Raw genomic sequence first — 25,820 nt, 5'->3', positions numbered from 1 at the left:
AATTATTTTTAGATTTAGCTAGTAGTATTTAAACCCTTCTCATGCATTTACAGAATGGTCCTGAAATTTATCAAAAACGTGTCCTTAAAACATGCACTTTTGCACCCTCCAAGGAGGTTTTGATGAATGAATGGAAAAGGATTTATTGATATCTGTGTTTAATATCTACTACTGATGTTGCACTTTTGTACTCTTAATGGATATTGGATTAAGAAGAGATAAATCATTATTGCTAGAAGTCATGAGTAGGACTCGTTATAAATGGTACTTTTATCTCTTAACAAATTCTGCTTGCGTTATGGTGATATTTATGTTCAGTTATTTATGTATGAACGCTTAAATGCTTGAGTTATCATTTGGCAATTTTGTACGGTGATAGATATTTATTTATGCTTAATATATGAGTGACTTATTATGCGATATGTTTTTCACAACTGTTCGGCTAACTTTTTATACGAAACAGTTCATCTTTATTGAATTGTTTTCTTATAGCAATTGAATGATCTTTATTACCAATTGCTGTAGAAACTATTTTAGATCGCATAATTGAAAGATCAAATCCCAGGATAGTTTTTAGAATTAGATATTTATGTTCATTATAATACAATTGCGTGTCATTAAATTAGATTTAGAATAAAAGCATTTTACTTAGAAGTTATTAGAAAGGAAATATCAATTCTCAACACACACACACACACATAAATTGGGAAACTGGTCCTATATCCCCAGTCGGACCCACTACACCAAATAGAAAAGGAGTTGCTAACCAAGGTCTGGACCGAGTGGGTATCCCCCTTGTTGTAGACCCGAATTTAGGGGCTTCAACATAATCAAAGAATGAAATATTTCACTCATAAATCTACAAAATGCACTAAATCTTCCTATTGAATGCACTTCAACTAGTCCTTTCAACAGTAAAGAGAATTCATTTCTTTTCGAATGCAAATGATGATGCAACTCTAGTCTTCAATGGTACTAGCTAATGTAACATATTGATTCAGCAAACTATAATTATGTATTTTCAATGGAATGATAAAACGAATCTTTCACAAACACTTCAATGAAAAATTTTCAAAACAATCAACATCAATCAAATGGAAACCATGAAAAGAGGAAGCCTTCTAAACAAATGATGCAACGACTCAATCAAGAACAAGACGAACAATGTGATCTATACTCGAAAAGAGATGCTTAATCAAGAGAAAACCAAATGAAACTTTTCAAACTTGTTTAATTGAAATCAAAGTGATAAAACGACTAAAAAAATAAAATTCATGGAGTAGCTAACCAATAACTTGACTTGCCGAGCACACAAGCAGTTGAATAGATGACGACCTAGATGTTGTAGGGCCACAAACCATCCAAAGACTCAAAAACCCAAGTAAAAGAGGGCAAACCAAAGAAGCACACAAACCAAGCCAATGAAGCTTTCTAGTCCAGGAGAACACAGGCAAAATGAGCTAAGAGGAAGAAATTAAGAGGGCAAGAAATGATCTAATAGAAACCATAATCTTCACCTACAGGAATCAGAGTGACTGCCTAACTAACAACAAGCACTGATTGCCATGACTGATGCGACTAGCCAGACTACAACTAGCACTGATAGGGCTGATCGGCACAACTGTTTGCCCAAAAGGAGCACTAATCAAGGGATTCAAGAAAAAAAATATTCAAAGGCCAAAAACAGACCTACCACTGTAAATTTTAGACTCAAAGCACTAAACCAAGCAAGGAAGAGAAAAATAAAGGGAAATGGTGATACTAGAAAAGTTCACACCAAAACCATATAATGACAATCAATCAAACAGAAGGATTGGCTCCCTAGCAGAGTTGCCAATTTGTGGTGCAGGTAAATTATAGGTGCGGACACAAACAATTCCTCTAGCCCAAGAGAGCAGGTCTAGCCACAAACAAACAATCTATGGAAAATCTACTTAAGCTAGAATCAATTAAGAGGGCTTACCTCTTAGGACACTATTCTGCTTGGTGATGATCCTGCTTCTTTACTCCAGCTATCTTTCATTTCCTTCTTTTGAATATCTGAAACAAGCAAACAAACAACAACAAAAAACATGAACCATACAATATTTTATTTAGCATACTTAACAGGTCAAGGAACATTAAGCTATAAAGATGTAAAATAACATTTCATGTAGGAAATCAATCAATAATTGTATTCATATAAATCTGAAAGGGATTACAACCAATGCCTTGACATTGTTGGTCTCCTTTGACATATCCCGGTTCCCACACTTCTACTAGCATCTCATGGATAGCCCCAACAATGGAAGTTTTAAGGCCTCCCCCCTTAGTCCCAAACCAAACCAGAACACACTATTCTCCCTCAAACTGTTGGCATTATGATTCAGGTGTTGTCCTTGATGGCAACCCATTCAGGTGATAGATCACTATTCTTGATGATCAGCTCTCTATTTTTAAGAAGGACGCAGGCAATCTGTTCAGAAAGTGCGTCCCCGCAGGTATACCATGCAGAACTCGCGTCCAGGGACGCAGGCCAGCCGTTCAGGGGGTGCGTCCACCCAGTGCACACATTTCAAGACAGAGAAAAGCACGTGGGGGTTTCTTGTGTGGTTTCTAGCCGACGGTTTTGTGTTTCTATGGTGTCAGCTCGTGGTATTGTTCCATGTTTTGGGGAGGAGCTTGCCTATATAAAGCAAAGGAGTTCATTTGGATTAATCATGTTTTTGGTTGAACATCTTATGAGGGTAAGATCTGGTCTAGATCTAAACAAGGCGAATCTGATGGACCGAGATCTCTTCGGCTCTTGCTCGGATCTGTAGATCTGATTGTCTGGGTTACTTCTAAAGTCTTGAAATCATCTTTGCCCAGAGGGACGCAGGTGCAGTAAGTGTTCAGGTGCGTCCAGGACGCAGGAGCGAAGCGTTTCAGGTGCGCCGGACGCAGGTGCAGGAAGGGTTCTGGTGCGCCGGGACGCAGGCAGTTCAATAGACTCAGTGCGAGGGACGCAGGCTAGCAGTTGAGCAGGGTGCGTCCGGGACGCAGGCTAGCAGTTGAGCAGGGTGCGTCCAGGGACTCAGGTCAGCAGTTGAGCAGGGTGAGTCCAGGGACTCAGGCTAGCAGTTGAACAGGGTGAGTCCGGACTCAGGCTGGCAGTTGAGCAGGGTGCTTCCTTCTCTTAAAATCCTTGTTTATCATTGTTGTGTTCTAGGTTTTGGTCCTATTATTGTTGATCTGGTTACTACAGTTGATTGGGTGATTCTCTTACTCTTGATGATCAATTAATGCTTATGGATCCAGTTTGAAAATTTATGAAAAGTGGTCCTTGTATGAAAAGAAGTAGGGGGTTGTAGCTCCCTTCCAGGAGAGACTGGAAAACGAGAGAGAGTTGTAGCTCTCTGCAGGTTGGAGCCTGCGTACTGGTAAAGGACTGCACCAGTACAAAATCATTGTAAAAGAATTTCTAAATTGAAAGAAGATAGAGACATATTGCAGCAGGTGGTTTTCTCCCACATTGGGTTTCCACCTTACATCTTGTGTTCTTTGGTGTGACTGTCTATTTTCTTTGTTCATGCTCATTATTTTATGGTACTGATATGCAAGAATAATTCAAAAGATCAAATAAGGAAGATTTGTTAAATTGCTAGATAATACTGATTCACCCGCCCTCTTAGTATTATTTCCAACAATTGGTATCAGAGCAGGTCCTTCAGAAAAGCTTGATCGCTTGAAGGTAGATCGTTCATCATGAGCAACTACGAGAGAGAAGCATCAATCAGGCCACCGGTTTTTGATGGGACAAACTTCAATTATTGGAAGGTAAGAGTTACTGCATATCTTCAATCTCTTGGTACAGAAGTTTGGGACATTGTAGAAACAGGCTATGCTTTTCCTTCAGCTACTCCTACAGATCCAGCTGAGAAAAAGAAGTATGAAACAAATGCAAAAGTAGTCAGTACTCTATTAGGAAGTATATCCCAAACAGAATTCATGAAGGTAATGCACTTCAAATCAGCAAAAGAAATATGGGACAAAATGATCACGAGCTATGAAGGAGATGAACAGGTAAAACAAGCTAAACTTCAAACTCTCAGGATTCAATATGAGACTCTCAAGATGTATAATGATGAAAGTGTGGCTAATTATTTTCTTCGGGTAGATGAGATTGTTAATTGTATGAAAAATTTGGGTGAAGAAATAAAAGAGTCTATAGTAGTTCAAAAGATTCTAAGATCATTATCCCCCAAGTTTGAATCTAAAGTATCTGCAATAGAAGAAAAAAAAAATCTCCGTGTTCTCACTATGTCTCAGCTACATGGAATTCTAACTGCTTATGAAATGAGAAAGGGAGGTCCATCAGACAGAAGGGAGGCTGCTTTTAAGGCAGCAGGCAAAGAAGATCACTATGAAGCAAGCCATGTTCCAGAAGAAGAGGAAGAAGAATCAAATTTTGTCAGAAATCTTCAAAGGGGTTCTGGAAGGTTCAGAGGTAAGCTACCTTTCAAATGCTTTGCTTGTGGAAGAGTAGGTCATTATGCTGCAAAATGTCCTTATAAGGATAAAGGAAAGGAACCAGCTAGATGGAACAAGAAACAAAGTGCAAATAAGAAAAGCTACTACACCCATGAAGATAGTGATGGCTTATCAAACAGTGATGAAGATGAACAAGGTAATAAATATAGGTTGTTAATGACATTTGAAGATGATGATTATGAGGATGCGGTAGATGTGGATAACCTTTATGATGAAATTACTAGACTCAAGAGATGTATAGAAGAAAAGAACATGATCATTGATACTCTACAATTTCAAATTGATGAAAAGGAAAAACATCTTGAAAAATTAGAAGGTGAAATTGTTGGTCTTAGAAAAGAAATTGAGAAAACAAAAGCTATTAATCTCAAGTTTGTCAAAGGATCTGAAACTTTGGATGAGATTATCAGTGTGCAGCGGTCTCCACTAAATAAGACAGGTCTGGGCTATAATGGAGAAACTTCTCAAGCATCCACTTCAAAAAGCTATCTTGATGCGGCAAGAAGAAATGAGCAAAAGCACAATGAAGATCATCAGGTAAAGCAGGGACAAACTTCAAACAGAAACTATCAGGGGCAATCCAGCTTAAGGGTGAACAAAAGCCACAACCAGCCACAGGTAAAATCTTCCCAGTTTGGTTCAAAAATAGATGAAAATAGAAATTACAATCAGTTGGCTGGTAGATTCAATAACCGCAGAAGCTTCTTCAATGGACAATGCTTTTCTTGTCATAACTTTGGTCACAAAGCAGCTCAATGTGTTGCGTATAAAACAATCATGACTAGGGAAGCTCAAAAACAAAGAAGTATGACAGGGATTACAAAAAAGACCTATAACAGCTTTTCGGCTCTTGAAAATGAAGTTGAATGTTCTATTTGCAATAATTTTGGTCATGAAGACTTTGAATGCAGAAGCAGGTTTCAGGAAAGAAAGGAACAAGAACGGAAAAAGAAACAAGCCTCAGGAACCAAAACATGGAGAATAAAGGAACCTCAAACAGAAAGATGTGGGATAGCATTTTATGTAGAAGGACAGGAAAATCTATGGTACATTGACAGTGGATGTTCGAAGCATATGACAGGTGATAAAGAAAAACTTGAGTCTTATTCTATTTTACAAAAGGGAAAGAAAGTCTCTTTTGGAAATGATACTCCTGCAACTATAAAAGGAAAAGGTATTGCTCCTTTAAAAGAAGATGTTAAGGCTGGAAATGTTTTGTTTGTTGATGGATTGAAGCATAATCTACTAAGTGTCAGCCAGATGTGTGATCAAAGAACCGAGGTTATATTCAGATCAAATGGATGTCTTGTTCGTGATCTTGATACAGGTAAAACAGTTCTCAAAGGGAAAAGAACTCCAAATAATCTATACATATTTGAAGAAGGACAACAACAATGCTATCTAAGCAAGGATGAAGAGCACTGGTTATGGCATCGAAGGTTGGGACATCTAAGCTTCTCTCAAATAAGGAAAGCATGCAAATATCAGGCAGTTCGCGATCTTCCAGATATCAAAATTCCTGACAACACCATATGCAAATCATGTCAGTTTGGAAAACAAACCAGGACTAACTTTCCAAAGAAAGAAGGATCAGCTAGCATGCCTCTTGAGCTAGTACATACAGATGTATGTGGACCATTCAGGAAAAGAACACCTAGAGGAGAGGAATACTTGATATTATTTATTGACGATTTCTCCAGGTTTGTTTGGTTAGGACTTATGAAGCACAAAGATGAAGCATTCGAAAAATTCAAATCCTTCAAAGCCTTGGTTGAAAATGAATCAGGTCACAAAATTAAGTGCCTCAGATCCGACAGAGGTGGGGAATTTACTTCAAATGAATTTTTCGATTTTTGTGATGAACATGGGATAAGGAGAGAATTCTCTACAGCTAGAACTCCTCAGCAAAATGGAGTTGTTGAAAGAATGAACAGAACAATCCAACAAATGGCTCGTGCTATGCTTGATGAATCAGGAACTCCCGTAACTTTCTGGGGTGAAGCTGCACATGCTGCGGTTATTATTCTCAACAAGACAAATGTTCGGGTGAACAGCACTCAAACTCCTCATGAGCTCTGGAGTGGTAAAACTCCTTCAGTAAAGCATTTCAAAATCTTTGGGAGCAAATGCTATATCAAGAATACTGAGGAGCAGCTTGGCAAACTTGATCCTAGAGCAGATGAAGGCATTCTTCTTGGCTATTCTCCACATAGCAAAGCATACAAATGCTACAATAAAAGACTTGGCAGAATTGTTGACAGCATTGATGTAGTGGTTGATGAGAAGGGATACATTCCTAGGAAAATACATCGTGAAGACATCGAAGAAGATGAAAGCTACCCTCAAAGACAGAATGATGAAGAAGAAGAACCTCAAGAAGAATCTCAAGAAGAACCTCACGAAGACGCAGAAGAACGAACAAGAATAGAAGAAAAAACTCCATCCAGATATGTTCAGAAGAACCATCCAGAATCTCAGATCATGGGACAGAAAGAAGCAGGTATACAAACTAGAAGAACAGTTGCAGAAGCTTCAAGCTATTTGGCATTACTCTCCTCTACTGAACCACAAAATGTGAAAGAGGCATGCAAAGATGAATGTTGGGTGAAAGCAATGGATGAAGAACTTGAGAAAATCGAAAAGAACAACACTTGGGAGCTGGTTCCTAGACCAAAGGATAAGAATGTTATCGGAACAAAATGGGTCTTCAAAAATAAATTGAATGAAAATGGAGAAGTAATTAGAAACAAAGCCAGACTCGTTTGTAAAGGGTATGCACAGCAAGAAGGAATAGACTTTGAAGAAACTTTTGCTCCTGTTGCAAGACTTGAGGCCATCCGAATGTTCCTTGCTCTCTCAAGTTTTCAGAACTTCAAAGTATTTCAAATGGACGTAAAATCAGCCTTTCTGAATGGAGACTTGGAAGAAGAAGTGTACATTGAACAGCCAGATGGGTTCATTCTTGGAAATGATCCAAATCTTGTATGCCGATTGAAAAAGGCTCTCTATGGTCTCAAACAAGCCCCAAGGGCTTGGTACTACCGGTTGGACAAATATCTTCATCAACAAGGTTTTTCAAAAGGTTCAGCAGATAGCAATCTATATATAAAAGTTGAAAATGACAAATTGCTAATACTTGTTGTGTATGTAGATGACATTATTTTTGGCAGCAATGAAGAAGCTATGAGTCAAAGCTTTGCCTCAGTCATGCAGAAAGAATTTGAAATGTCCTTGCTAGGAGAACTGACATACTTCCTTGGTTTGCAAATCCAACAAAAGGAAGGAGGAATCCTTTTATCTCAAACCAAGTATCTCAAGCAGATTTTGAAGAAATATGGCATGGAAGATGCAAAACCAGTATGTACACCCATGGTCACAGGATGTAGTCTCAGTGCAAATGATGAATCTGCAGCAGTACATCAACCAACCTACAGATCTATGATTGGAAGTTTACTATATTTAACAGGTACCCGACCGGACATCATGCATGCAGTTGGAATAGTTGGAAGATTTCAGGCAAATCCGAAGGAAACTCATCTTCAGGCAGTGAAGAGAATTTTCAAATATCTTCAAGGGACTCAAAATTATGGCTTATGGTATCCTAGAGATACAGATCTCACTCTTCATGCTTATACAGATGCAGATTGGGCCGGAAGCGTGGATGACAGGAAAAGCACAAGTGGTGGTGCGTTCTTTATGGGTTCCAGACTGGTATCTTGGTTCAGCAAGAAACAGAGTTCAATTGCCTTGTCTACAGCTGAAGCAGAATATGTTGCTGCTGCATCTTGTTGCACCCAACTCCTTTGGATGATGCAGACTTTGCAGGATTATCAAATCACTTGTACACCTCCAATCCCTATCTTATGTGACAACACAAGTGCAATCAACATCTCAAAGAATCCGGTTATGCATTCAAAAACCAAGCACATACCAATCAAGTACCATTTTCTCCGGGAACAAGTACTTGAACAGAAGGTCATGTTGGAGTACGTTCCTTCTAAGGAACAAGTTGCTGATATTTTCACCAAACCGTTGCCCAGGGACACTTTTGAATACCTCAGGCAAAAGCTGGGGGTTGTTGATGCATCATCTTATTGTTGAACATCTTCTTATTGGTGGTATAGGATCAGGGGGAGCACATAATGCATTGTTGGCATTATGGAGAAGGAGATCTTGGAAATAGCTGCAATATGTCTCTATCTCTTTCATGGTGGTACGTTGCTGCAGATCAGGTTCATAGGGGGAGCATGAGCGTAGGGGGAGCATACCCTTTGCCCTTGATGTCAAAGGGGGAGAATGAAGCTGAAGATCATGAGGTTGCCATCAAGTCCAAAGGGGGAGATTGTTGGCATTATGATTCAGGTGTTGTCCTTGATGGCAACCCATTCAGGTGATAGATCACTATTCTTGATGATCAGCTCTCTATTTCTAAGAAGGACGCAGGCAATCTGTTCAGAAAGTGCGTCCCCGCAGGTATACCATGCAGAACCCGCGTCCAGGGACGCAGGCCAGCCGTTCAGGGGGTGCGTCCACCCAGTGCACACATTTCAAGACAGAGAAAAGCACGTGGGGGTTTCTTGTGTGGTTTCTAGCCGACGGTTTTGTGTTTCTATGGTGTCGGCTCGTGGTATTGTTCCATGTTTTGGGGAGGAGCTTGCCTATATAAAGCAAAGGAGTTCATTTGGATTAATCATGTTTTTGGTTGAACATCTTATGAGGGTAAGATCTGGTCTAGATCTAAACAAGGCGAATCTGATGGACCGAGATCTCTTCGGCTCTTGCTCGGATCTGTAGATCTGATTGTCTGGGTTACTTCTAAAGTCTTGAAATCATCTTTGCCCAGAGGGACGCAGGTGCAGTAAGTGTTCAGGTGCGTCCAGGACGCAGGAGCGAAGCGTTTCAGGTGCGCCGGACGCAGGTGCAGGAAGGGTTCTGGTGCGCCGGGACGCAGGCAGTTCAATAGACTCAGTGCGAGGGACGCAGACTAGCAGTTGAGCAGGGTGCGTCCGGGACGCAGGCTAGCAGTTGAGCAGGGTGCGTCCAGGGACTCAGGTCAGCAGTTGAGCAGGGTGAGTCCAGGGACTCAGGCTAGCAGTTGAACAGGGTGAGTCCGGACTCAGGCTGGCAGTTGAGCAGGGTGCTTCCTTCTCTTAAAATCCTTGTTTATCATTGTTGTGTTCTAGGTTTTGGTCCTATTATTGTTGATCTGGTTACTACAGTTGATTGGGTGATTCTCTTACTCTTGATGATCAATTAATGCTTATGGATCCAGTTTGAAAATTTATGAAAAGTGGTCCTTGTATGAAAAGAAGTAGGGGGTTGTAGCTCCCTTCCAGGAGAGACTGGAAAACGAGAGAGAGTTGTAGCTCTCTGCAGGTTGCAGCCTGCGTACTGGTAAAGGACTGCACCAGTACAAAATCATTGTAAAAGAATTTCTAAATTGAAAGAAGATAGAGACATATTGCAGCAGGTGGTTTTCTCCCACATTGGGTTTCCACCTTACATCTTGTGTTCTTTGGTGTGACTGTCTATTTTCTTTGTTCATGCTCATTATTTTATGGTACTGATATGCAAGAATAATTCAAAAGATCAAATAAGGAAGATTTGTTAAATTGCTAGATAATACTGATTCACCCCCCCTCTCAGTATTATTTCCAACACAAACATACACAAGAAAGCTAGCTACAAGCTATAGATGTCTTGCTAATCATTCAAACTCACTCCAAAACTAGTTTAGCTTGGGAAAAGACATGTTTATATAGCTTGCATAGAGGGGAGATGGTTCCTCTCATCATGGGAGAAGGCCTTATCTCTTGTGTTTGTTCCATCCTAATAGGGGAAATGAGCCCAAATTGACTTCCTTAGCTCCATCTAGCCCAAAACAATGCAAACATTGAAACGGGAACTATAAACTCAAAACGGGAATTGTGGCCAAAAAACCCCGTAAAAACATCAAAAACAGTGCTAAAAACAAAAAGTGTTGACGCTGGAATAACACCATTTTTTTTCTAGTGTAAAGTTTCAACATGTTTTGAAAATAGCGGTGAAAACCAATTTTTTGTGCAAAAATTGTCCCAAAAAAACCTTCAAAACAAAAAGTGTTGATGTTCGAATAACACTTTGCGAAAAACACCCTCAAAATGAAAATTGTTTAGGTTCGAATAGCATTTTTTTTTCAATGGTAAATTTTGTGCAAAAAACACCCTCAAAACGAAAAGTGTTGATGCTGGAATAACACTTTTGTTTTCAAGGGCAAGTTTTCAACATTTCGAAATAATGGCGTAAAAGATTTTATCATGACTCCAAAAAACATTAAAATTTCAAAAGAATAATGAAAACATAAAAAAAAAATGAAAAAACATGAAACAAAAAAGTTAAAAAAAATAACAAAACATAAATTAAAATATATATTAAAAACAAAACATAAAATTAATAAAAACGAAAAAAGAAAATCATACATAGAAGAAAAAAAAAAAAAAAACCATCAATCATAAAACTGTTAAAAAAAACAAAATTAACCTATAAAATATAAGAATAAAAAAATGAAAAATAAAATAAAAATTATAAACAAATAAATAGTAACAAAAACATATTTTAAAAATATATATATATATATATATATATATATATATATATATATATCTTGTAAGCCATAAAAAAAATTGGAAAAAAAAGAAAATAAAAATAAAAATTAAAAGAAACTATAAAATTAAGTAAAAATAGAAAAATTAAAGAAAGCACTAACAAAAAAAACTAAAAAAAAAACAAAAATTAAAATCAAACTAGATTTAAAAAAAAAATAGATAGAAAATTAATAAAAAAATAAATAAAAAACTACTAAAATAAAGATTAAATATATATATATATATATATATATATATATATATATATATATATATATATATATATATATAGATATATTCAAATTAAAAGAGGAAAAAACCAGAAACCAATTAAAAAGTAAAATATATATGTATTTTCAAATTTAAAAAAAAAAAAAAAAAACAAAACAAAAGACAAAGCAAAACAAAACAAAATACATTTAAATTTAAAACTATATATATATATATATATATATATATATATATATATATATATATATAATTTAAAAAAAAAAACCATTTTAAAAACAAATATTTTATATTTAAAACAAAATAAAAAATTTATTAACCATTTTCTATTAAATAAACTTTTGTTTTAAACAAATATTTTTTAATTAAAAAAAAAAAAAAATTGTTTCACGCCCGACCGCCCATAGTGGCACGGCCATGGGTAGAAGGGCTACATGCAGCCTCCTTCGTCGAGGGTCGGGCAACGGTGGGGCACCTGGCCACCTGTGGTGTCGCGGCCCTAGGTGGAAGAGCCTGCATGCAGCCCCTCCGCCCATGATCATGCCACCACGGGTCGTCGGGCATGAATCAATTTTTTTTTAATTAACAAATATTTGTTTAAAATTTTTAAAATTAATTAAAGTTTTAAATTTTAATTTGTTTAATTTTTTTTTTTTTTCCTAAAGTTTATTTAAAAGAAGTAAAAAAAAAGCTTATAAATTAATTAAACATTATTTTTTCTCTTTTAAAATAAAAAAGTCCGATTTAAAAATACAAGAATTAAATGTTTGTTATTGAAAAAAATAAAAAATATGTGCATATTTTTTTTTATTTTTTTTTAAATAAAAAAAAATTGTTTATTGAAAAAAGTTAAATGTTTATTTATTTTTTATTTTTTTAAAACCAAACATATATATGTTTTTTTTTTTTTTTTTTTTTTTCTTAAATAAAAAATATAAGGTTTAACAAAAAAATTTAACAAAAAATTTTATTTTTTTATTTAATTTTTTTTTTAAATCAATAATAGATATTTCTTTTTAACCTTAAATGTTTTTTGATATATATATATATATATATATTTTTAAATTTTCTCTCTTTATATATATATATATATATATATATATATATATATATATATAATTTGAGTTTATTTTATTTTTTTAAATGTTTTTAATCTTCAAATTTTGTTAAATTTTTATTTATTTATTTTTACTTACATAATTTTATAGGTTTTTTAAATTTTGTTTTTCTTTTCCAAATTATTTTATGGTTTATGAGATAAAAAAAATTTAATACATTTTTTTTATGTTTTTTTTTTTCTCTTTTTTATGTATGTATATATATATATATATATATATATATATATATATATATATATATATATATATATATATATTAGTAATCAACATTTAAAAAAAGAAAAATAAAACAACTTGAAAATCCGTTAAGTAATCATGATTTCAAAAAAATTGGACATAATAAATTTTGAAGTGTGAAAAATAAGCTCTCTACAAAAAAGGCATGTTGCATCAACACGTTTCAAAATCAGCATGAAAATCACTATCATTTAAAAGAAAATTTTTATATTTGATACATAAGAAAATTTAAAGTGTCAATAATATGCTCCGAAAAAAAAGAAGTGTATTATGCATCACCACTTTTCAAAATTGAGTCACTTTTTTGCTACCTCTATGAAACGGGGAATTGTATCGGTTATTTAAAGTGACAAAACTATGCTTTAAAAAAAATATGTGTGTTTTGCATCGCCCCTTTTTCAAAATCGGGACACTTTCTTGCCATCTCTACGAAGCAAGTAACAATATCAGTTCCCGTTTCAAAGTTTACGTTGTTCCAACCATCTACCAGACTTCTGGTACGAAGCTTCTAGACTTGGAAGCTTCGACTCCATATTTAAAAAACTTGCCAAAAGTGGATCGGTGTGACCGAAAAAGGGCTTAGTTACTCCGTACGACGCTAGTGCTAGTTTTAATCTCTACAAAATGCCATGAGGAGGAAATTGATCAGTAGCGTCGGTCTTGTAAATTGGGGTAAAAGGAAGATTCTTGGGAAATGATGCAAAAGGAAATCATTTTGCTCATGAAGAGGGGCATATTGGGAGTTTCTTCATGATGGGGAAGCACGTAGGGTTCACTATAGAGTTCCTACAAGATCGTGGACAGGGAGTATAGGGACAGTGACAAAATGTTGTGTAACACCTATGCAAGCTACAACTTCAACAGTCCCTCTTAGTGAGAAAGGAGTTGATGAGGCTCATCAATAAGTAAATTGTATCATCCTTAAAACCACTCTTGAGCTTATTAAAATTAACTTTTCTCACATTTATTTACGTATTTTATTATGTTTTTCTTAGTGAGAAGGGTAAAGGTGAGATGTTATGTCATGTGGCCTAATGTGCATAAATTGTAGGATTTGGAGGAATTTTTGGCTAATTTAAATGTAGGAACTCGAAGTAGACAAGAAACAGGTATTTTAGGAGATTGGGTCTCCCTCTTTATATGCTCAATCACTCGAATATTCCTCCACCATATCTCATCATCTCGGAGTTACAAGCAACCAAGCCCACCGAGTTCATTAGCAGCTAAGCCAATGATAGTTGAAGACAATTTAATCTATAGTTTGGAAGCCAAGCGTCCCTAATTTTAAGGAAGATGTTGGTAGCTTTAGTTGTATAAATAAGAAGGCCTAGCGCCTCATTAGGATTCGACTTTTTATTGTAGCCAAGAGGCAGTTGAGCTTAAGATATTGTTACTTTTATTCTCATGTAATTTTTGACATTTTGCTGATAATAAAAAATGGCTTCTTTGATCTAGCACTGAGTTGACTTAGATGGCTGAAGCTCTTGGGTAAGGGTCATACCCTAAAAGCAGAGGTTCCTCTTCTTTTTGTACATGTATCCTTAGATTAAAATCATAGATTAGCTACTGAAAATATTTTTGTTTTGTTTAATTTGCATGTCTTTGAATGAATGGTTAATTTTTCTTCCATTAGTTGGAGGAGTAGATCAGTGTTACATTAGTGAAAAACAACTTCATAAAATCTTCTGACAGTGGCCTCATCCTAATCTCCCTCATGGGATCATCATTTGCAGGCCCAACACTCACAACCCCAAAAATAATGTTATCTTTTGGTTATTACATAGCTTAGGATTTCTTGTTGAGTAGACAATTGTCAATGATTTCTTAGAAGCACCTGCAATTTTCATTTTGGTTCCTTACGTTTGTTGTAGATTAGAAAGCATTCCATTCCATAGATTTGATCCACTAGCCATCAATAAATCGGTTTTTTAAATTCAACCCATATTTTCCATATTTACATAAAGTTGTGCATAAATGAAGAAATGAACATGTTTTGTTGTAGGAGTTTCTAATCTCCAGGGAGGAACACATTCCACTAGGCCCATCTAAATTTTTCTCCACCTCTCGCCAAACCCTACCAATCACCAATTTGGATTTATGTTTTGTAGCCATTGTAGGCAAACCACCTTGAGATAATCTAACCATACTGAAGAGTTGGGTTGATCCTTGGGTGGTATTCACCTTCCCCATACCTTATTCTACCATCATAAATCTTCCCATCACTTCCTTTAACCTTCCCTACCTTCCTACGACTTTAGCTAAGTTTCCTATTGTAAACCAGGATATCTTATAGTAACTACAAGAAATCATGTAGCAACTACAGGAAACCCTGTAGCAGTCTATTTTAGACTATTTTGGAAAGAAATAATGATCGGAGCCTAGGGTAGGCCTTCAACTTGACCTCCATACCGCTCAATGCATTTTTTTACCACATTTCCCATACCTTCCTCTCCTGCAAAAGATCAACTTGATTAATTTAACATTTACATTTCTAAATTGAAAAAAACAAAAGATTCTTTTCTACAATATTTAGGTAATGCATCATACATCATTCTTAGCAATGTTAGGATCATTTCCATGCCTACTTAGTCCAAATAACTAGATTATAGAATGCAAGGTTAAATTAGGTATCGTTTGCAAGTAGTGAGTGTTAATTCCTAGCTAGGTGATTTCATGTCATTTTCATAGAACTTTCTATTCAACACTTTCATTTCCTTGACATAGGCAAGCATGTACTTTTTGCATTAAAGATAGCTTTACATTCATTGTTTGTATTCAACCTCCTTCTAGTCAATAGAATACTAGTTTCAAAAACACTAACGATTTATTTCCCCAGTTGAGAAGTGATAAGAGTAAATTGTTACATCTGTTGTGAAGATAGCACTATCAGCTCCAAGTTTGTACAAACCATGGGTTGATAAAGTAAAGTTGGTATCCCTACGAGTTGCAACATCCTTGCTACAATACTTGGGATCATCACTCTTTGGCATCGTTGTTGGGGAGGTGTTTATGTAGATATGATTTTTGCTTTCCTTTTGTTTTTCATTTAATAAATAGTTGTAATTTATACTTTATTTCCATTCTCCAAATGGTTCTAAAGAAACCCTAAAAGAAAAAAACAAATTTCTTTCATGCCTCATAGGAGTAGAGACAACTTAGGAAAATTTCTGCCAAACACCCGCACACCATCAAACAACGAACTTTCCCTATTCTTCGGTGGTTGTGATCTAGATAACCCATTTGGTGAAAAACCAAATATATTCGAAGTGCCTATTGGGGAAGAAGAAGAAGAAGAAACCATTCCACCAACTTCAGCATGGTTGAAAATAGAAATGCGATTGAAAACAGAAATGGAGCTAAAAGCAGAACTGAGGGTGCTTTTCCCATTAGAGAAACTAATGGAGATGCTACGATGAAAAACATAATCCCTTCTTCCCTTCATCACTTCCATCGCTTAACCTTAAAAGACCTTGATACCTTTTAGTTAAAGTTTGTTGTCATCTTCAGAAGTTATGATTATATCTATGATGACAAATGACTCTCCATGTGATTTACGCCGAAATCTTTCTCTAACTTACAGGGATTATTGTAGGTCCAAAGTCACTAAAGAGGAAATATTTAGAATGAATTTGGGACACGCTGAATCTTTGGAAGATTATGAAGAAATGTTCCAACTCAGCTACAAGAGGGCTAGATGCACCCTCGATCCTTAATCACTCCTAGGTGTTGTCCATTCCTTAAATAAATTTAGACATTACATCATTAGTTACCAGACCTTTGTACATACTGACCATGCTTATATTAAATATTTGATGAAAAAACCTAATGTGAATGCTAGAATTATTAGATGGCTTCTTTTATTACAAGAATTTGATCTAACTATCATTGATAATCTTGATAGAGAAAATGTAGTTTCACATTGTTTATCTAGACTCTCGTTGCCCATAGATCAGGAAGGAATGGTTGATGATGAGCTAACAGATCATAATTTATTTAGTATTTCAGTTCTCTCTCCATGGTTTTTTGACATAGCCAACTACTAAGTGGCTCCACAGTTCCCTCCAAATTTTTCCTCCAAGGAAAAGAGTAGAATTATATGAAAGAGCGCCCCATTCACTTGGATTGGGGCAAATCTCTTCAAGATAGGACCAGATCAAATTTTGAGGAGATAGTTAGGGAGGAGGAAGTCTTTGACACCATTTTATCCTATCATGATGGGACTTGTGGAGATCAATTTGCAGCCAAGAGGACAACCTTCAAGGTACTACAATTTGGCTACTACTGGCCCACTCTCCACTAAGATGCAAGAAGATACACTAGTCGATGTGACGAGTGCCAAAGAATGGGAAAACCTACTCCCAAGGACAAAATGTCAATGCAACCTCAAGTGACTCTTGAGACATTTGAGAAGTGGGGAATGTATTTCATTGGGCCCATTGATCCACCATTGATTTGAAATGTTTGGAAAACTTGTCAATGCTATGAAAGCTCCCTCATCAGTATTTAAAATGTGTTTAGGATCATCTCAAATTAACAAAAATGTGAATGATTATGTGTCAAGTGTTGAGTGTCTTTAATGACCAATTAATGAGGTTAATTAGCTATTTAAAAAAACATAAACAACAATTAAAATGCAAAGAAGTAAAATAATGCAAACTCATAAAACAATGCTAATAAAGGCATTCACCCCTCTTGTGCTACATCTCCTTGGACCTGCTTCAATGGCTAGTCCCTCTTTGGATTAATGGTCAATTCTATGATTACATGCACTTGTAGTGCTCCAATGGCTTTGCAACCTACTCCATTGGATTCTGAAAACCCAAGAACCCCAAAATTGACTTTCCAAGCTCTACAATTGGACTCCAGCTGATTTAGGCTTGACCTCCTCTCCTAATGGCCCTAGGCTTCCTTAAAGTTCAACATAGAAAATCCATGTAGCGAAGTGCCTTGTAACTATAAACCCTATTCCATTGTGTTCATAGCATCCAAATCATATAGGAATGACTCTTTCTGAGCCAAAATTGGTCAAAAATTGCCAATGTTATGACTTCTTCAATTTTTCCTAGGAAATCTCCACTAAATCTAGAAAATCTCCAGTTAACTCTGCCAAATTTGGGGTTAGATCTAGATTTGTCAGATCCACCAAAAGCTCTACCAACCTAATCCTCCATTAATTAAATGATAAACATGGATTAATTAGCATTAATCTCCCTTAGCACATTAATCTAGCAGTTAGCATCGATGTTGGTCACATGATGGCAGTTAGTATTACCTAGAGGTTATGTAACTGCTAGTGGTTAACATAAATGATGGTGGTTTAATGGTGGTGGTCACATGGAAAGGTTAATCGTTAGTGGTTAATGCTAGTGGTTAACTCCAATTCTGCCAGAGTTTAAGCTTTAAATACAATTTGTGACTGATATATGACTAATATATGTTAAGTCCAATGGCTTTGGTGTAATGGTCGTGCATGGTGCTTTTGCGAGTGAGGTTGTGGGTTCAACTCCACTAGCCTCCAAAAAAAAAATGATTTACCTTTGAGAGGGCACGTGGCGGCCTTCGGGCTTCGCATGTGTCACCCTCTCATTGGTCCACCCAATACACTTTGACCAATAATGTGCTTCCAAGTGTCAAGATGCGATTCAGCCACTTGTGGGAATATTCCGAGAATATGCCTTGGAATATTATTTTTACTAACTGGGTTGTACAGATGCCTAGTCAGCATCCTAGTCAACCAGTACCAAAATTCGCCTATTTCACCAAACGATCAGAATGCTCTAACTTTCTCATACCAACTCTATTTTGAGTTAAACGAGTTGCTTGAGATCATATCACTGAGGCGAACGTGTTTGTTCAGGTTTTGATAAATTTTGAGCACTTTGATTTTTGATCAAATTCTTGCCTCTAATCTAGATTATAATCACTCCTTCCCACTGACAAGATTTTGTATCCACAAAAGCTAGTTATCTAATGAGAGTTGAATACTCTTATCCTTCCCAAGTTTTATCAATTGAGTCTACTTGGAAAAAAAATTGTGTCAACCATGTGTGTTCACTAACTTGCCTTCCCTTGCAAATGCTTTGGCACTTCAACCAATGTTCTTGTTTTTCTACTGACCCAATCCAACACTTGTTGTCTTCTTGCTGATTAAACACCTTGTTGTACCAAAGAGATCACTCGGTGCTTGGAAAGATGACTAGTGACCTTCCCACTGAGAATCATGTTCCTCCTTTGCAACACATGCATTCGATGCAAGCTTCTCTTTAGAAACCACTTTTCCAAGTTAAGCCCATCTTAGTGAACTAAAGCAATGAGTTCCAATATCAGTAATAACAAGAAAATAAGTGACCATTATTTTACCTCCATGGTTCCAAATTTCACATCTGGACGAATGAATTCACCATCTCTTTCGATTTTTGTCCACTTTTGCTTCTTGATTCCATCATTCTCAAGTATTAATATGCTTCTCATGTCATGATTTGCGAATGAAGGCCAATCATGAGCCTCTTCCTCAAGCTTGGACCTTCCAAAATCCTTGACATCTTGTCACAAGAAACACCATTAACCTTGAAAAACACTCATGCAAGAATATAAGTTGACGACCTCTTCCTTTTGCTTCTTCAAAGCAACAAATGTCACATCATGTGAACATCTCCATGTACTCTTAAATCTTGGTGTATAAACCCTCTTGGTGTTTAGTCGATGGTTTACTAAACACAAGTAGACAAAACATGCTTCTTCAAAGGAACTGACTCAAATCAAGCAAAAGCAAGTACAACCACTTGACGATTTACAACAAGAATTCCACATTCTCATGAAACAATTCGTCACATCTCCCTTTCATATTTGGAGACAAAATAAACTCTTCCAAGTCAAAAATAACATACATGTAACAATTAATCAACCACACAAGACAAGACGCATGCATGTGCAAATGATCAACATTCTCAAGTTGACAACATACATGTTAAATAAGAAATCAACCAAGACAATTCAATCACTCATGCATATTCAATAAAAATGAAACTATTAAAAATTCCACTATTCACACAAACAAACTCTCATGCATGTATAATAACTCTGAACTCTCTCACAAGTACAATCAGAGGTACAAGAATCCCATTGGTATATACGAGTACTTAAAGAGCTGAAATGACCAATTTTCTTCAATAAAGTGAGTCAACATACTCCACTTTTGAACACCTTCCTGGCATAAACATGCAAGTTCAAGAATGCAATCATGCATGCAAATTTGTAGTTGCAAATTGCCATCTTTGATGCATCTAAGTGAGTCAACATAACTCTACTTCTCCAACATCTTTCTTCATGTAATATGAAACATGATTTTAGGATAAAAGAAATGTATCCCAATAACAAGGAGATGCATCAATAAGAAAAGATTTGCATCAATTATCAAAAGAAATGCAAGGCCTTAATTGGTTAAGAAATCTAGCAATCTCTTTCCAAACCATTTCAATGGTGCTTCTTTCAGTTGCACTTCATCATGCATATCATCATGACCCAAATCAATTATGGAATCCTCTTTTTCATTCTTTCCAAAATATCTCTCCATCTTCTTCAAATGTCATGGATGACTTGTTGGATGAAAATTCCAACACTTGTCCACAGGATGACCCTGATTATGGCAATGAGTGCAAAACAATTACATCCTATTTTCAAGATGGTTTCCATTATCCAATGGACCTTGGGCTTTCTATCTCTTTTGTTTTGAAATTTTCCTGTGTATGGCTATGCTCTTCCAACACCTAGAAACATTATGGTTATTCAAACCACAAAAGGAACATGTAAATTTTCTCCAAATCTTATGTGAATAATTATCATGTTTATCATAATCAAAAGAAACTTGAATAAAGGCATATTTATACCTTTGACATTCACCTTTGTCGCACTCTTAAGGAAGTGAATTTGATGAGGTAGTGGCTCTCTTCAGAATACCAACAATGGTTTCAATGACCTTAGAGATTTCAACATCCTCTTATTTTCCATTTCCACTAGTTACATGCTCATGAGCATCTTCTTGCAAAGTGGCTATAAAACTCTTGCATCCTCATCAACACAAACTTCACAAGCTTGAGGTAATGAAAATGTAGTGAAATTCCCTCTTTGAACACCTTCATTTGCCTCCTTGGCTTTGGAACATTCTCCATCATGTTGTCCATAACCAAGATCCAAATACCTAGGCCTTTCCTCAACAAAAATTGGCGCAACTATGCCTTGTGCATTTTTGCCTAACCCTTTACCTTCATAGCCCATCTTAATCAATAATTTGGACCCTATTGTTGGAAATAATACTAAGAGGGGGGAGGGGGGTGCACTAGTATTAGCAAATCACTAACTTTTTCATTTCCATAATCAGTTCATATACAATACTTTAGTTAAGGGAACTCGCGTATACATGCAACTGTGTTTAATGCAACTAGCGTATATCCACTAAACTTATGATTCATTTAATTCATCATATGTTGATCTTTAATCAGTGCATTAGAATTTCATTAACCATATAAATAGTAACTAGGTGCAGTAAAAACAGAACAGATCATCACACATAAGAAACACGCATGAACACCATGATATAAGGTGGAAACCCAATGTGGGATAAAAACCACCTGATGTTGTCTTCCTTTAATATAAGAAAACCCTGTTTACAATCTTGTACTGGTTCAGACTCATACCAGTACATAGGCACCTACCTGAAGAAGGCTACAACCTTCTCTCATTCTCCAGCTTCTACTAGAAGGGAGCTACAACCCCCTGGCTCTTGTACTAGCCGATATATTTACTAGTACGTAGGCACCGGCCTACTGAAGGCTCCAACCTTCACTTGTTTTCTAGCTGCTACTGGAAGGGAGCTCGAACCCCCTAGCTCTTATACTAGCCAATACGTTTACTAGTACGTAGGTTCCAGCCTACGGAAGGCTACTACCTTCTATCTTCCTCCAAGGACCACACTTCGTAAACTTTCAGACTAGATACTCCTGGATCACAACACCATAATCTGAAGGCCACGTTTCATCCAATTTTCATACTGGACCCATAAACAACTTTGAAGCACAAAACAATCACCACTACAATACAACCATCAACTACACTTGTATCATCAATCTCTCAATCACCCAACACTAAATCACTAAAGCCCTGTCATCAAAACACATTCACTAGAACACAGAGCATAACCCAAAACTCTGTAACAACAACCAGATCCAGCTGCAACTTCAAATATCATACTTTAAATAGTATACACAACTCTAATGAGTGGAACCACCGTGCATACATGCTTCTTATAAATCGAACCAACGTACAGATCTATAAACATTAATTCATAACTTTGTTGTTATTCTAGACATCAATCATACCCAGATCATAACATTTATACAATAAAACATGCATCAATAATTCAAATCTAGTCCATCCATGATCAAACCACATAATGATAATACATTCCAAGCCTTATGATCCCGATCCATCATTCACCATCATCCACATAGGTGCATTCTTAGTTCAAATCAAGAAAAACATCACAAACCCATAACCAGCATACTGGATCTCACACTTCATGAGATATTCAATACTTGCACCACTTATAGACCTTGGCCTAATGATCTTCTCCTCCTTATATAGGTTTAGGCCTCTCTCAATACCATGGTCCAAAACCATGTAGGACCAATACCTTGGACCCAATACCTGGGGTTAATATCTCGAACCAAATACCATGGACCAAATACCACCGACCAAAATTTAGTTTTCCAAATTAGTACATGCCTTTCCTTCTGTGAAAGTGTGTGTGTACGTTATACGCTCCTTTTGGTATACTAACCCGCGTGTATATGCTCCTTTGTCATGGTGGACCTGTGTATACCTCTCTCTAATCATTAATTCTTTGCTATTGACCTACTACACTATGATTTGTCATCTGAGTGAGTTTCCATCAAGGACAACATCTGTATCATAATGCAAACAATCTCCCACTTTGGACTTGATGGCAACAACCACACCAAGTCACTCTCCCCGCTTGACATCAAGGGCAAAGGGCGGACCAAGATATTCTCTCCCTTGATATATATTCTACTATCCATACTCCCCCTGAGTACATGTTGTAGTCTCCGATTGAGCTCCCCCTTTGTACATGTTAAGATGTATCAATCCATCCATGCTCCCCCTCAGTACATGCCGAGTCTGCAAAAATATTTTTCAAAAGAATAACATGACTCTACAACTCAATTAAGTGAGTATGACCTTCCTATCACCAATGACTCATACATACATCAATCTCCCAACCAAGTGGGGATACACCATTTTTTAGTCTTCCACCCAACCAAGTGCAGATATACCAAATGTTTATACATGACTCAAAATAGAAATTATTACATTATCCTTCCCATGCATAGTGGGGATAAAAATTAGGTCTTTGCATGACCCTTACATCAAATGATATACATGACTTTTATAACAAATACCAGCAATCTAAACAACACCATGATAGTCATTAGCAACTATCATACACCATATATGATCTGCACCATAAGCATCTGTCATCAACATCCAGACCTGTGACCTGCAATACCATTCTTTTCACTAACCAATAATAAGTAGCCAAATGTATAAGCATCATCACCAAAGACTTATAACCATAATGAAAAAAATGCATTATTTGAAGCATATGCTCCCCCTAAACCTGTGTCATGCCATCATCAAACAGAGCAGATAAGTGACTGAACCATATGAGACTTCCGTACTGCTGCTTTTCTTCAGAACATCATATATGTGACTATGCAGCATCTAACTCACGTATACACGCGACTTCTCTTCATGAAACCTACATATGAGATTTAGAACACTGAAGTTTCACACTTTTAGCTCCCTCTGAGTCTGTCTTGTCTGTATACTCTTCTATGCCACATCTTTCTGACTGCACTTCCTTCTTCTTTGATATCTTTGACTGTGATGATGTTTTCTCCTTTTGGTATGGTGCCCGTACCTTGTTCCTGCATTCCTTTTCTATATTTCCAAACATGTTACATGCATAAAATCTTAAATGTTTCATATTCCTTCTGTATTAGTCAATGGCTTTGTGACCAAAAATATTGCAAGCAAAACAATATCCTTAAAGTACCTAGAATGTGATGATCTTTCTGTGTGACGGCCTTGCACCATTCTACTTCTGCATCTCCCTGCAACATGTCTAAGATTATGACATACACAACACTCAACATTATTCATCTGAGAAAGCGACCGACTATCACTCCATAGTTTGGAGTAAAATATTTTCTTTGATGGATTTCTTTCCTTGGTTGTTGATGTGGTTGACCTCTTATCTCCTTGTTGAGCATTTCAGGTTTTGCATTAGAGTTCCTTGCCTCACCCTAAGAGCTAGATTCACCTTCAACAGATTTATGAAAACCAAGACCAGTTTTGTTAGCAGGGGATCTTTGACTACTAAGAATATCATCCAAAATCTTAGTACTGTCTCGAAATCATAACAATTTATCCTTTTCGTCTAATTTAACTTTTAAGATATTTACCTCAATCTTATGCTTCTCTTCCTTTTCTAAATGTTGTTTCCTCAAGATTTCTGCAGCCTTTCTTCCTTCTTCCACTTGTTGACTTAATTTGAGAATCTCATTTTCTTGTTCTTTATCTGCTTGAGGTAATTCTTCATTCTGCTTATTTTTCAATGATATCACTTCATCTTGTAGCATTTGACGTACTTTGAAGGCACACTCTAGCTGAGCATTTAGTCTGGAAACTCCTTCTTGCAAGGCACTCTCTCTTTTGTTAAATAGATATTGTTGATTTGATGCTGCATTTGCTAGTTCATCTTCAATCTAAGGTGATTCAGAATATGAATACTTACTTCCACCTGATGGCAAGTTGTCACTATTCTTTTGAGTTGTCTTCTTCTTCTGACACGCTTTCTTTCCAATTGTTCTATAGATATCCTTTAAGCGATCAATCTTCTACCAAAGGACCTGCTCTGATACCAATTGTTGGAAATAATACTAGGAGGGGGGGGAGTGAATCAGTATTAGAAAACCACTAACTTTTTCATTTCCATAATCAGATTCATATATGCTACTCTAGTTAAGGGAACTCGCGTGTACACGTAACTATGTTTAATGCAACTAAAATTTATCCAGTAAACTTACGATTCAGTTAATTCATCATATGTTGATCTTTAATCAATGCATCAAAACTTCATTAACAATATAAACAGTAACTAGGTGCAGTAAAAATGGAACATATCATCACACATAAGAAACACACATGAACACCATGATATAAGGTGGAAACCTAATGTGGGACAAAAACCACCTGCTGTCGTCTTCCTTTAATATAAGAAAAACCTATTTATAATCTTATACTAGCACAAACTCATACCAGTATGCAGGCACCCACCTGCAGAAGGCTACAACCTTCTCTCATTCTACAACTTCTACTGGAAGGGAGCTACAACCCCCTAGCTCTTGTACTAGCCGATATATTTACTAGTACGTAGGCACTGGCCTACTGAAGGCTCCAACCTTCACTCATTTTCTAGCTGCTATTGGAAGGGAGCTCCAACCCCCTGGTTCTTTTACTGGCCCATATGTTTACCAGTACATAGGCACTAGCCTACATAAGGCTACAACCTTCTCTCTTCCTCCAGGGACCACGTTTCATAAATTTTTAGACTGGATACTCCTGGATCACAACACCATAATCTGAAGGCCATGTTTCATCCAATTTTCATACTGGACCCATCAACAACATTGAAGCACAAAACAATTACCACTACAATACAACCATCAACTACACCTATATCATCAATCTCTAAATCACCCAACACTGAATCACTGAAACCTTGTTATCAAAACACAACCACCAGAACACAGAGCATAACCCATAACTCTGTAACAACAACCAGATCCAACTGCAACTTCAAGTATCATACTTTAAATAGTATATGCAACTCTGATGAGCCAAACCAATGTGTATATGCACTTCTTCGAAAGCGAACTAGCATACAGATCTATAAATATTAATTCAGAACTTTACAACTATTCCAGACATCAATGTTACCTAGATCTTAACATTTATACAATAA

At 36.4% G+C, this 25,820-nt stretch overlaps 1 pseudogene; it reads right to left on the bottom strand.

Annotated features, from left to right (window-relative positions):
- LOC149142690 (DNA gyrase subunit B, chloroplastic/mitochondrial pseudogene) overlaps positions 1-11,927 on the bottom strand; it is a 31,876-nt pseudogene extending 19,949 nt beyond the window's left edge.
- Positions 11,928-25,820: the final 13,893 nt, after the last annotated feature.

The sequence above is a fragment of the Pinus tabuliformis genome, chromosome X, assembly GCF_031772625.1.
Source record: "Pinus tabuliformis cultivar Carrire ecotype Pingquan chromosome X, CPIR1, whole genome shotgun sequence".
Taxonomy (NCBI): domain Eukaryota; kingdom Viridiplantae; phylum Streptophyta; class Pinopsida; order Pinales; family Pinaceae; genus Pinus; species Pinus tabuliformis.
The sequence above is the reverse complement of the archived record's forward strand: the minus strand, read 5'-3'. Positions and strand labels throughout refer to the sequence as shown.